The sequence below is a fragment of the Hippoglossus stenolepis genome, chromosome 1 (assembly GCF_022539355.2).
Source record: "Hippoglossus stenolepis isolate QCI-W04-F060 chromosome 1, HSTE1.2, whole genome shotgun sequence".
In the NCBI taxonomy this organism is placed as follows: domain Eukaryota; kingdom Metazoa; phylum Chordata; class Actinopteri; order Pleuronectiformes; family Pleuronectidae; genus Hippoglossus; species Hippoglossus stenolepis.
In genome coordinates this window covers 5397521-5412370 of record NC_061483.1, presented here as the reverse complement: position 1 = coordinate 5412370, position 14850 = coordinate 5397521, and positions in this window count along the sequence as shown.

Sequence of the window (14850 nt, the reverse complement as noted above, 5' to 3'; positions counted from 1 at the left end):
TAGTCACATTAGATTTTAAATTTATTTTAAATAGCTCCTGGTTCAAACCTGTTGGCCAATCAGGGCCTTGCTGTGTGGAGTTTGCATGTTCCTCCTGTGTCTGCGTGGGTGTCCTTCAGTTCTCTGGCTTCCCCCCGCAGTCAAAAGTCATTATAGTTTAATTGGAGATTCTAAATTGCCTGTGAGCGTGAATGGTTGTTTGTAAGTATGTCAGCCATGCAAATCACCGGTGACCTGCCAAGAGTGAAACCCTCCTTTTGGCTAATGTCAGCTGGAATTCGCTCCAGCTCCCACATGGCCATCAACAGATAAAGGACAAATGGATGAACGTGCACGATTCTCTACCTTTCTTCACACGTTTTATCTGTAAACCGTCTTCCTCTTATTTGGACACAATAGCAGTAATTCAATCATTGCAACTCCTACTTTACTGTTAACCTCATCTAATCTTTCTGCATCTGAGCCATTGTTCTGCCCCACTGCAGCGAGCGGTTTATTCAATTCAGAACCTGTGTATAATTGTCTCAGTGTGAGTTATCTAATGACGGCTGTGAAGATTTCCTGCCGGCAGCTGTTGAAAGCAGGCAACAACAATAACAAAGTAATAGCTGATGGTCGAGGAAAAGACCCAACCGAGGTGTAATGTGCTTGCAACCCATGGGAGCTGTATTCATGCACAGTTCAACATTTTCTTCACATCCCATTAACAATATTAGAGTTAAATAACAAATAATAGAACAAATTGTACATTATGAATATGACTAATGCTTCTAACTGAACTGGAGAGGAGAGAAGTTTTGCCCTTAAGGTTGCTGTAAAATCTTAAAAGTGCCTGGAAAAGCAACACAAAAGAAAGAAGTGGTGTTTGACAAAAGGTAAAACAGAATTCTCAAATTGATCAGCACCTCTTGTGAGGTCGAAGATAAAAACCCATTCAAGTCCAGTGACTCATAGCGAAGCCAGTCGTGGACACGAGGGCAGGACGCTGGGTCCGGATGTCAAGCAGCCAAAGAGGGAAAACACCAGTGGGCAGAAACCTTGAGAGTAAAATGGCCTCAGGCCACTGTAAAAAGGGAATGGTAAAAACCCATCTCGAAAACAACACCAGACAGGCTGAAAGGAAAGAGCTGAGAGCTGAGCGGATAAGATGGAGCATGTCGGAGGATGTCATACAGTATATGACTCAGGAGAAGAAAGGTTTGGAGTTCTCAAAAAAACAAAGAGGCAGCGTCAGAACCAAAGTGGTGTAAGCGACAGCCGACAGTTGTAGAGAGGAAGAGAAGACGGCTCAAAACTGCAGCGGGGAAAAAAAGCACCAGAGAGGAAGATCAGACGCATCAGAAAGGAAGTGTCAATAAACTACAAGCAAACAAAGGATCATTTGATAGAACTGACGAGAAAAATGTCTTTGAGGGGAAATTAAAAAAAATAAAAGCACAAAGAAGAAATGGGTATGACAGCGTTTTAAAAGAACTCCTTTAAATATGTAGAGCGACTGTAAAGGATGGTGTTGTGTTTTCTCCTTTTTTATTATTAACGGCAATTCCCCTGAAGATTCGAAAAAACAACAATGACATCCCGCTTCCAAAAGAGCTGCCTGTGAAGCCACCGCTTGGTTTTGGCTACACCCCACCTGTGCTTAATCCACAAACTTTTAAAAATTATGTTGCTCCTTTGTCCCGTTACAAACCGCCAGGGTAGTTTAAATTCGGTCAGTCCCAAACTGAAACCTCTAGACAGAGAACTGTGTGTCCTAACGTCACCCCCGGCCTCTGCCTTTGTCAACCTCTGCTCTCAGGGATTGAAAATTGAGCGTAAATGGTCAAAAGGAACCATTTTGTATGACATATTGTCCAAGCACAAGAGAAGGCGAGTGCACTGAGGTCTGGCACTGGCAAGCTGTTCCTCTGCCACTCTGTAACAGCTCGTCTGTCAAGCCGCTGCCGCTCTATCACGGCTTCTCTGACACAGTTTGACTTTTTCTCTGTTCATTTTCTGCCACAGTTGGACCTTCACGATCATGCACCTTCTCCTAACCACTAATTACACACTGTCTGAGAGTGGGCTAAGCAATTTAGTACGACATACGGACATTCGTAGACGGCGTGCGCCTGACATTGGCATGTTGTTAAATCAGCAGGTCGTGGTCTTTTCATTAGGATGGAGAAAATTTATGAAACAGCTTCAAATCGTTCGTTTGGTTGCCGCTGTAATATCATTATGATACAACTAGCAGCACCTTTAACTTCAGACTTGGTACTTGACACTAGTTCAAATGCACCAAATGAACTTCCTCGTTGTTATATCGTCTGATGCCCTTTGTTTTGTTTCTCAATTGTTTTTATTTTCTATTTTCATAATGCAAACGAAGTGAACCATGGTTCATTTGGACCGAGACAACCTCATTTCGTCAGACTAAATTTAAGGTCCGTTGGTCTGGACCTTGGTCGGAGGCACCTTTCATACCTGTTATTTTGAGACTGAAAACTGAGTTGTGTCACCCCTCACATTATTTATATTACATGTTCTCCATTTGAATTTGTGTGTGTTTTTTGTTTTTTACATGCGTCAGTGAAAGCTGATGTGAAATTGTGATTCTGAAAATTGCTTTTTCGGTTCCAAACGAGAGACTGTTAATTATTTTTAATATTCCAGCCCTTCACAGCCCCAATTCAAATTTAATCAAGAGAAAGCTTTCAGTTTTTGGCAACATTCAGGCACTTAGGAATGGCCCATACTGGTAATCACATTGCTTCTCAGCCAATCAGAGCTACATGGTCCTAATAGTGATAAAAGACAGTCACTGTGGTTGCTGATTTCTGCTGCATGTGTCATAACTGGCTGCTTTTCTTGTGAAATTTATGTCAATGTCTCTTTGGCAAAGATTTTGACAAGCAAGCAAGAGGAGATGAAACTTTATTGATCCCACAAGAGAAATTCACTTCAGCGCACAAATAAAAAAGAAAAAGATTGAGCTTAAGAAATCAATAAAAAATACACGTATCACATATTCACATATGACCTGTGGTAGAAATACACACGTGGTTTGTAGCATTGTGTTAAAACACTGCACTGGAAATGTGATAATTGCTCAAAAAGAAAAAGGGCAAAAAAAAGAGTAAGAAATCTAATTTCACATTGGTGAAGACAAGGATAAATGAGTTACAAGTGGTGGGTGATGGCAGCAATTTGGTAGCAGTGTGTTGCTGAAGGAGTTGCTTAAAGGCCCCCCCCCACGGTTTAATGCAGGCGATAAGAAGAGTTGTCTAAGATTGACGACAGCTTGGCCGTCGTCCGCCTCTCAACCACCTCCTCTGTGGAGTCTGCAGCTCAGTCCAGCACAGAGCAAACCTCTTCACCAGTTTATTGAGTCGTTTCTGTGCTCCCCCCCCCTCCCCCCTCCTGCACACCACTCTGTAGAAGATTGCTGATGCCAACACAGAGTTATAAAATTTACTTTACAATGTCCTGCACACTTCACAGGGACCTACGTCTTCTCAGCACAATGCAGTCGGTGTTGTCTGAGATGAACACCCGGGTATTTGTGTGTCTGTCTGTTATCATCGGGGGAACCTCTGGACGTGACAGTTACATCTAGTGTTATATCTGATGTCGAATGTGCACAGGGTGAACAGAAAATAAGATATGATGTGGGAGTCCTGTGCACATTCGACATCAGATATAACACAGGTAACTGTCACATCCAGAATAAATTGGGATCCCAGGAACTTCATGGACTGGTGTGAGACCAATTACCTTCCCACAAATACCAGCACAACAAAGGACGGTGACAGACACACAAATACCTGGGCCCATCCCACTGTCTTTGCTATGTGACCCATGATTGTTTTCCATCCACTCCAGACCTCAATTGGATTGTTCTCTGTTAAGCTCTCCTCCATCTGTCTCCTGTATCTGACCTTGCCGTCCTTTATTGTATTTTCAAGTCCCTCTTTGTGCCGTCCTCAGCTCCTCTTTGTCCCCCGGATCTGAAAAAGCCTCTTCTTTCTATTTGGCAAGGCTTTGGGTGAGCATGTTCGCAGCAGCTCACCATTCAACATGTAACCATTACGCTTGTAGCATTGCGTTATTTAAATGCAGCACTTGACTAAGATCTTGCCGCAAGTGTGATAAAGAAAGAAAGATGATGCATGAAGCAATATGACTCCTCATATGAATAATAACAAGTCTGCAGAACTGGTTTACAGGTTTTGAATTCTTGACAATCTCTTCATTGCTAAATAAGATTGGGTCATTCAATAGAATTCAGCCTCCTGCAGATTTTAAAAACTCTATGAATAAGAACTGGAAAACTCAAACTGAAGTTTACACTTACAACCACAATGAAAATCCCAGAAAATGTCACAGTGCAAAAAGCTTTTCAGATAAGATTTGTGCAGCGGCAGTACATGTTCTGATAATAGACTGTAGTCCAGTTATAGCTGCTCTGGGAACGACACAATCACTTGACCTGATTTGAATATCTACATCTGACTGACGCTGCACTTCTTCACCCCAACCAGAAATGCAGAATAGAAATCCCTTTAGGAAGTCGACACACCACACAGCCAAAGTTAGCGTCTTTGACCCTGACCGCACTATCCCTACTCAAACTAATTGGGGAGACTGTCGGCAGCTGGATGACAAAATAATGACAAGATGTTGACAAAGGTCAAACATGTAGAAGGACAGACAGAGAAGAGGTGGGAGCACGACAGGCTGTTAAATGAGACAGGACGGCAGGATCGTATCGGTGAATTGGTTTGTGCGCCGGTTGGTCGTTAATGGCAGAAGGATTCAAAGTCACATCTCACACAGTCGCTTGCTGCTAGGATACGACTTCCTGTGTGCAGTGACAGGCGCACTGTCAGATTAGAGCAGAACATCTATTATTATGGCTGCTGCTGTGTATTTGAAGGGATACCATCAGCTTGCTCTTCCCCTTTTTTTAGATGGACGGCTATAGGTGCTCGCTATCTGGGACTTTTTCTTGGGTGTAGATTACACTAAGTCCAACTTCATGAGCTAAAATTGGTTCCTGGAAGGCATCAGGTCTTTTCAACCCCCCCCCCCATAATTCCCACTGGTAGATATATTAATATCTCTACTACCTTAGAACATTGTCCTGGAGGTTGATATGAATCTGCAATTAAAGCATCAATCCTCATTTATTAGCCGCGTTCTGCCGTATATCTCTCCCTGATTGGAACTTCAGCCTGAAGCTGACTCTGCATCTCAGCCGGCGTCACACACGCTGAACTACTGTTTGACTGCTTAACTCTAAATAATGTGCTGTCACTCATGTGTTTAAACACACCTCGGAACAGCTTTTGGGGGCTTGACCTCCCTGGCAACCAAACAAATCACACTTGCTTGGTTACAAGTTCAGTTAAAGTGTGAAATTGAATAAGTTGAGAACAGCACACACGACCACACACATAAATAAAGTGGAATTTCTTGGCACGGCAAATGCAAATGTACAGTAGCTGACCTTTAACCATCCCTCACAGCAAACAGCCATGAAATAAGTGTGAAATAGATTTACTCTGACAGTCAAGCCAAGTGGAGGTTTTTTTAAGTTTGTAAAAAATATTGCATATTTAACCAGGATGCCTGAGAGTTAATTGCAGATTTCATCTTGGGGGACGAGAGGTTTTCTCGTTTTACAGATTTACAGTTTAACTTGTAACTAATAATACCAGAATCTTTTCAGCTTTGACAATTATATTGCAATTAAATCACATCACAACATCACAACTTTGGATGTATTTATGTAACATTTCCCTCATGATTAAATCCAGTGAGATGTACTTATAATTGACTTGAAGAGATTCAAATGAATAACAAAATCCACTAATATAATATTTCCAGTAATGATCTGTTCATAAAAAACGAGAAAAACTAATTATATTTTATTAGCTGGTTAAACTGTTATTTAAAAATGATTAAAAAGGCCTTTTTCAGGCCATATAATGAAGTTAAAATGATAGTTCAAATGGTGAGATTTATTTATTACCTTGTCAAAAAGTCCAAACCCAGAAAACCATGATTCACATCGTTGCTGTGTTTAAATCTAAGACAGCGTTGGTGAATCTGATGAGCTCCACCTGGATTTTACAAAGTGAGTCTGTCTGTTTATGTGTATTTATAAACTGGGAGGTCTGTTCACATAGACCTCTGCTTTTCAGCAAATTCACTTATTTTATACATATAAATAAACATTGAAATAATCTTAAAAAGTCAACATTTGTTCATTGCAGGAATATTGTTACACTGATTTTATGTTCAACTATATTCAGGTAGAAATATAAGTGTTCATGATAAAGTGGTGTACAAATAAAGAGTCAAAGGGCTGATTACGCTGCAAGAGGCTTGAGGAATTTCTATGAATTTTTTTAATACCTTTTCCACCGGGAGAATAATTCAGAAACCGCTGAACAACTCTTCAGATGGTGAGTGTTTATTAACCCGTTATCACATAAAATTAACACGTAGAATCAAGGCTATATTAGTTTTGGTAACATATTAGACGAGGCAATGCTGTCTCCTAGGAATCCAGTGAGCTTGACAAGTTGTATCTAAGATCTCTGTGAATTTTGTCTGGAATAAATCAGACCCACAGCTTTTCCCCCTAAACTTAACCAAGAGCTGCAAGTGCTTGGATGTAAGCATGAAATAAGGTGTAGCCTCTTTAAGTGAATATTGTACGGCAAGGCAGAATATTTTAGCTCAAAACAAATACAACTGATCAATGTATGTAACACATCCTCACTATGTTAATAGATTTAGTTTCATTTCCTTTCATAGGCTAAACACAGTATCCTGATATATAAAAACCAATGAATGTCCTCAGTGTTTTATCGACTTGGCCACACACATACAGCCACTTAACCAAGATGCTTCATTGTAATCCAATTTTTAAAAAAAGCTTGTGTTAGATAATAAGATTGACATCACTCTCATATCGGTATAGACAAGCCATTAGCAGCCTATTAGTGCTTTCAGTTTTTCTTGGAAATTCAAACCGTGATGACCTGTGAGAATTCAAATCAGTCAGTCTTCTGCCGCAGGCTGAAGACACATCTCTTCCGACAGCACCTTGGTTAAGAAGATGATGTCTAATAACCATCGTCAAGTCTGGTGTTTATATAAAAAAAAAAGTTTAGTTGCACTTATACGTTGCACTCTTGCACTAGTAGTTTGGCTTTTTTGAAGACCATTTGTACTAACATGATCTTGTTGTTCTGTGGTTGATGCACTTATTGTGTCGCTTTGGATAAAAGCTTCAGCTAAATGTAATGTAATGTAATGTAAATGATACAGTCTAGAAGGGCATCAGACCATCTTTTCCTTGTCATCCAGCAGAGGGCGCTCGCCATCAGCTTGACCTGTTGCGTGCCCTCTCGACATCTCAGTAAAATAAGCCAGTAATGTTACGTGGTACTGCCAAGAAAAGAGAGAGGAGGACATCGTGACACCGAAGCACCTGAAAAACAGTAGAAACAAGTTTTGTGTTCTACGCCTCAGATGGTTAAAGAGTTCAAACGAAGAGCAGGTCAAATTCGGACGAACAATTTATTGGCGAAAACGTTGGAAATAGGAAAGAAACACCTGTTGAGAAAACACCTCAGCCTTCTTGTACAACTGCAGGTAAAACTGTGAATAAGCCTTTTTCTCAAAATGTTCCCATTTCTAATTAGAAAACTAATGAGTCCGTGTGTGTGACCAGTGATTGTGTTAACCTAACAACAGAAAGTTCTGTTGCTACGGGTAAAAGCAGTGCATTGTAATTCCATGCCCGCTGATTCAGAACAGTGACTTAACTGTTGACAACCACGGAATAAAGAGTCGTACAGGAGTGGAGAACAGCAGAATGTGGTGCACAGCATGGCTGCACATAAACCAAGATGCAAAAGAGGCAGAGGACAAATGTGCCGGTGCAAATTCCCACCAGTGTCTGGATCGCTGCAGGGCCCATCTCCGCAACACACACACACACACACACACACACACACACACACACACACACACACACACACACACACACACACACACACACACACACACACACACACACGTATACAGTAATGTGTAAATCCATCACAACTTTCATTGTTGCCATTCAGTTCATTCAATTCCTCTCCACAGAATGGCACACATAAAGGCCAAGTCTCTGTCATGTACCATACCCTCGCTGACGTTCCCCCTAATTTGTCACTTGGCCTTTGGAATAATGGTTCACGGAGACACAGCGAAGAGCAAATCATTTGATTAAAGTGGGACATTACAGCCGGCGTGGAAATCAGGCTGACAGGGAAATTTCCCAGATGTTTTGTTTTGGACGAATGACGGTGCAGAGGGGGTGAGACTCTGGGGAGTCGGCACAGGTTCATTCCCTCCGCTCCGGTGGCCTCATTCCTGTCAGAGCCACAGCCTCACACTGTCCGCGTGGAGAGCTAAAAATAGTGTCAGGTAAGGAACGCTGGAGAATGGTGCTCTCTTAAGGCGGCACTGACCTGAACTAAGCACATTCAACTTCCACATTCAAGTTGCACTGTCATACATCGTGAAACTTTTTCCTGTGTCTATACACCTGTGGAAATGACCACGGTACGTTGGGAACTGCAATAAATCTTCCATGATGACTTAGTTTTTTATTTCCACTCCATCATCCCGGACAGAAAAACACAACAAATTTCCCTCGAGCTCAACACTAAGTCACAGACCACTTCCTGCTCCAGTCCACGGTGGTACAGCTGATCCTGCTGAGCTGCATCCTGCACCATTAGGTTTGTGTCCCTCTTCTCTTCAATACCCAATATTCTTAGACGTACACACGGACAGCAGGAGACATCCCTGGAAACCTCTACGCCACAATAACGCTGGGATCAGAGGTCGAAAATCATACTGAGAGACAGTATAATGAAAGAAAATCCTAATTCTAAACATCTAAATTCATCCTAATGAAAATCTCAAGTCATTCCATTGGTTGTATTTAGTTATTTAGAAAATGCTGCATTATTTATTTTACAGGTGAGTAGAGGTTCTAATATTAAAAGCTTATTGTTTTTATGTTTTTTAAGGGTGCAGTAATAAACACAAAACCCCTCCTCCTGTTGCATTTAAACTGTGGACATGGGAAGAACAGGAAACCTTCTGATCTCCAATTCCCGAGTCTTTTTTGCAGTTACATTTTGGCTATTTTTAGATATTGAACTATAAACAAGAAATAAAACACACTGTTGCTTTGGCTAAATCAATACCATTATCATAAATACTGGATTTGTGCTTGTGATATTGGCTTTGAAGCCCTTTTAATACCATCTGTCTTTGTTTTTCTGTAGCCAAGAGGTGGATGTTGATCTCTGAAGGTCGGACTGACCCTGTTATTGCCGGATAATGTTCGTCACTGGTTCGATGGGCAGTGCTACAGTTTGTCAGACTTTGTGATCGATGCTTGCAGAGTTTGGTGAAAGCCTCTTATTTGGATCATTGAGCTACTTGTAATATGGGTTGGTTGGCAAAGGAGACTGATGGATTTGTATGGAGCAGCAGTAGTGAGATTTACTGTATCTATGAAGATTCACAGTCATGCAAGTCATGGTATCTTCAAGTGTACAGAGGTAACTGGACTGTAGCAAGCAAGTCTAGTTGCCTATGTACACTTGTATAACTCCTGGAAATTTACTGGCGTACATAAACCAAATTTATGTGTTTCTCTGATGTGGCTCTGCAGCAGATTTTAATGAAATTGATTAAATTCCGTATTGGCCAACAGTTCTGGTGTTGATGAGTCAACCTTTACACATATGCAACGCAGGCATCGAGTATTAGAGAGTGTGTTTCTGTACTAGTCCTGCAGGATTTGTGTGTTTTGTCGGCAAACGGCATCCACAGTATTTGGTTAAGGTTTTGTGTGTGTGTGTGTGTGTGTGTGTGTGTGTGTGTGTGTGTGTGTGTGTGTGTGTGTGTGTGTGTGTGTGTGTGTGTGTGTGTGTGTGTAGGCTCACAGGCCCCTGTTCCTAATCTGTGACTGATGACAGTCTCATCTCTTCCACCTCTGAGAACACTACAGAGATTAATTTGAACTTGGAGAAGCTGGAATTTGTGAATTTTAAAAGGATGTGTGTGTGTGTGTGTGTGTGTGTGTGTGTGTGTGTGTGTGTGTGTGTGTGTGTGTGTGTGTGTGTGTGTGTGTGTGTGTGGATGAATGTGTGTCTGTGTGTGTCTGACTTCAAAGTTTACTTTGCTTTAGAACTGTTCCATATTTCTGCCTTGATATATGTAACCAGGTGGCAAAACCAAAAGCTTGAATATAAATGGAGGAAATCAAACCTCCATAAATAAAAGCTGAGAAAAACCCCATAACATTTGAAGTTGTGATGAGATAGAGTCGAGCTTTATATAGTCCAGTCCTGATATGTACTATCACAGTCTGAGGAGCAAAGACAGGTCGTTAGCAAGGAAGCTTAGCTGGTCAAACGCCTTGTGCCTTTTCTTAGTAAACATGCACATGTGTATCCAGTGGTTTACTTGTTACTGGTTCACATGTGTATCCAGTGGTTCACATGTTACTGGTTCACATGTGTTTCCAGTGGTTCACATGTGTATCCAGTGGTTCACATGTGTATCCAGTGGTTCACATGTGTATCCAGTGGTTCACATGTGTATCCAGTGGTTCACATGTTACTGGTTCACATGTGTATCCAGTGGTTCACATGTGTATCCAATGGTTCACATGTGTATCCAGTGGTTCACATGTTACTGGTTCACATGTGTATTCACTTGTGTTCCAGTAGTTCACTTGTTAATCAGTGGTTCACTTGTGTATCCAGTAGTTCACATGTGTATCCAATGGTTCACATGTGTATCCAGTGGTTCACATGTTACTGGTTCACATGTGTATCCAGTTGTTCACATGTTACTGGTTCACATGTGTATCCAGTGGTTCACATGTTACTGGTTCACATGTGTATCCAGTGGTTCACTTGTGTATCCAGGAGTTCACATGTGTATCCAGTGGTTCACATGTTACTGGTTCACATGTGTATCCAGTTGTTCACATGTTACTGGTTCACATGTGTATCCAGTAGTTCACATGTGTATCCAATGGTTCACATGTGTATCCAGTGGTTCACATGTTACTGGTTCACATGTGTATCCAGTTGTTCACATGTTACTGGTTCACATGTGTATCCAGTGGTTCACATGTAAGTGGTTCACATGTGTATCCAGTTGTTCACATGTTACTGGTTCACATGTGTATCCAGTTGTTCACATGTGTATCCAGCGGTTCACATGTGTATCCAGTGGTTCACATGTGTATCCAGTGGTTCACATGTGTATCCAGTGGTTCACATGTAAGTGGTTTACATGTGTATCCAGTGGTTCACATGTGTATCCAGTGGTTCATATGTAAGTGGTTCACATGTGTATCCAGTGGTTCACATGTGTATCCAGTGGTTCACATGTAAGTGGTTCACATGTGTATCCAGTAGTTCACATGTGTATCCAGTAGTTCACATGTGTATCCAGTAGTTCACATGTGTATCCAGTGGTTCACATGTAAGTGGTTCACATGTGTATCCAGCGGTTCACATGTGTATCCAGCGGTTCACATGTGTATCCAGCGGTTCACATACGGCTGCATGATGAAAATGTGATTTTAAGTAGAGGAGCGATGTCGATGATCGCTGCTGTATTAGCCATAAGGAGATCAAGATGTGAAGCTGTGGAATTCCCTGCCTAGCAGCTGACATTAGCGAGCAGCTGTCTGCAGACATCAGGCTGACGTCTCGTCAACACGAGCGGTTCAGATGAATTAGTGAGCAGACTTTCGGTTTCTGTCCGGTCTCTGCCCACAGTGATAATTAAAGTGGATGTGCTGAACTTGAAGCATCTGCTATTGAGAGAATTTCTTTCTTTCAAAGCATAATGACGACGGCCTTGTAGTCGCACTGGTTTTTCCTTTTTATTATTCTTTCTAAACTGTTTTTGCACATCTACTCCCAAGATGAATCATGTTTTAGTAATTTTGCTTTTGGCAAATAAATAACCTTGTTTAGCCTTTAATGAGCACTTTAAACATTTAACTTTGAACAGGTGATGCTCACATGTTGAATGTAGATGAACTTTTAAGTGCTTCATGAAACATTTACCACCTTTTAATATAGTTTGTCTATTATTTAGCAGCATTATGCAAAAAATACTGGATTAATTACTGCTGAACATGGGGGGAGAATGTGGTTTTGGCCATGGAAGAACCCATTGAGTTTTGGTGCAGATACCAATTAGAAGTTTGATCTAGCAATTAAGGAAGTTTTTCATAATTTCGATTCCTCGGACAATAGTTAATAATTCTTGATGAAAATCAGGTGTTTTTAGGGGACTGATATTTATGAGTCTGTCTAATTTGCTGCAAATCCAAACAAAATCGAGATGTAGTGAATTTTAATGTGGTTTCATAACTGTTGGGCCTTGGCGGAGGTGAACTCTTTACTGATTGACATTCTATGTTCTCGATCTGTCGAACAAACAAACAATCACTAACTTTGGGACGGTTCTGTACGTGCAATCTTTGAATGAATGAACATAAAATCCAATATCTTTAACGTGAATTATTACTCTGTGGTAATGACTCGCATAAAGAAATATTCAGATATAAATCTTACTCCTCTTTTAGATAAAGATCAAAGACACTGAAATGCTGCGTCTGTTTGTAACACGCACGCACGCACGCACGCACGCACTGCACACACGCACACATGCACACCACACACGCACACACACACACACACACACACACACACACACACATCCTGCATTTCATCTGATGCTCTGAACCACGGAAGACCTCACACAGGAAAAACTTTAGGAAGGGCTTGAATATGAAGTGATGCAATCTATCTGACACATCCTTCAATAGGTGTGATTGGAGAAGCTAACCACTCGCTCCTCTTCCTGCGTAAAGTCCCGGGCCCAACCCCCCTCTCCCCCCTGTGCCTGCATGATGAGGGTGCAGCAAGCATTAAAGGGCTGCTTTGAACAAAAAGCTCCAATATGAAAAGGAATGGGATATTAGGCACCATGAAGGGATGGTGAAGCCGCAGCGCTCCCTCCCTTGAAGCTGTCATATAATTAGATAAAGGTAGGCGCTCTGCGGCGAGTCCATCCCCGTTGAGAATTCGCCGTGACCCGCAGGTCAGCCCACAGACAGAGCAGCGGGGGGAATGCAAGATGTTTCCACCTTCATGTCAAGGTGACATCACCTCACAACAATGAAGGAAAGACGAGAGGGGAGCGCTCTAAGAATATCTTATGAGGATAATTTGATGATAAAATAATAATAAAAAAAGCTAAGACGTGTCTGTGAGGTAGAAGCAGACACAATGACATTTACATATTCCTTATTCTGGAAAAAATAATCCTACGTAGGTATTTAATTAAAATGTATATCTCATTAATACCTCTGTGTACATGCAGCTGTGCATACTCTGTTTAACATAATCCATGTTTATCTATGTCCAGCCTTGGAAACTGTTGTACAACAATAGACTTTTAATAAAGATGGTTGACTTGTCTCCACTTCCACCTGCTGTACAAAAATAAAGGTAAAATATCCCAGATATTGGCGCCGCCATCCTGTGCTTCTGAGCGAGGTGTGCAGCAGGGGTATCGGTCCCGCCTATACACTCTCTCGACCAATCGCAAGTCAGTCTCAGCTGTCAATCATGATATTTTACCCCCTTTTCATAGCATCACATTGCAGTAAAAAAGGGAAATTGGGGTTTTTGTTAACCTCCATAACACAGAAGCTCTCCTGACAATAAGTGAGGATTTATTCATAAAACTATGCAGAGGGAGGACGTGTGAATGAGGAAAAGTTTGGTAAAAATCTTTTTGACATGTTTAACCTCTCATATCTCTGCAACTGCTTTTCTCTGAGAGCAATCGATGTAACGCTCGCTGGAATATCTTCATCTAAAAATCTCTTTGCCTCCAGATAGACGCCCCGTGTGGTTCATTCAATCCTTTTGCTTTAATAAGCATAGGTGCACATTTTCCACTTTCCAAAATCTTTTGCCACATTCTGACCCAGTTTTCACAAACAGCGTGTGATATGCTGACAGGCGAGCCCCTCTGCAGCACACCAAACCGCTCTGAGAACTACAGGCAACGTAAGCTTTTTGGGCAATTTGTTTTCTTGGGATAAGCGATATAATATAAACTTGGATATTAAGTGCAGAAAATGTTGAGACTAAATCTGAAATATACCTTTTTTTAAAACAGGATATTTCAGTTTCATCGGTGTGTTTATATGTGACCTAGAACAACGACACCGCTAGGAAGAGGAAATTAGCAGTGCACTCTATAATGATGTGAGGATGCTGTGCTTCACTGTGTAGGCGGCGGAATCTGTGAGATGATGGAACATTTATTGGAAAGTTCACCCTTGAATGAGTCTTACTTCCTCACAGTGCTGACGGTGGTGTGCTAGAAAAACAGATCCACACCCCCAGTGCCCACAACATCATCCTATTCACCGGTTTACTGTACAAAGGTTTAAGATTTAATATCGCAGGTTTTTGTTTCTTGTTTCTGTGATTGAAAGAATCTTAAGCACATTATAATGTACATCTTTCCACGATCATAAGAATATGTGGATTACAAATCTACTCCTCTGTTCATTCACTTTCACTCCTCCACTTCCTTCCACTATGCAGAACCGAAGCCAAACCATCCGGGGTACAAACGCTGCCATCTTGTGCTTTTGGAGCCAGAGTCTGCACAGCATTGATCAGGGGGGGTGCAGCCATGGTAGCAAGATCCCTCTGATACATGTTCTCAACC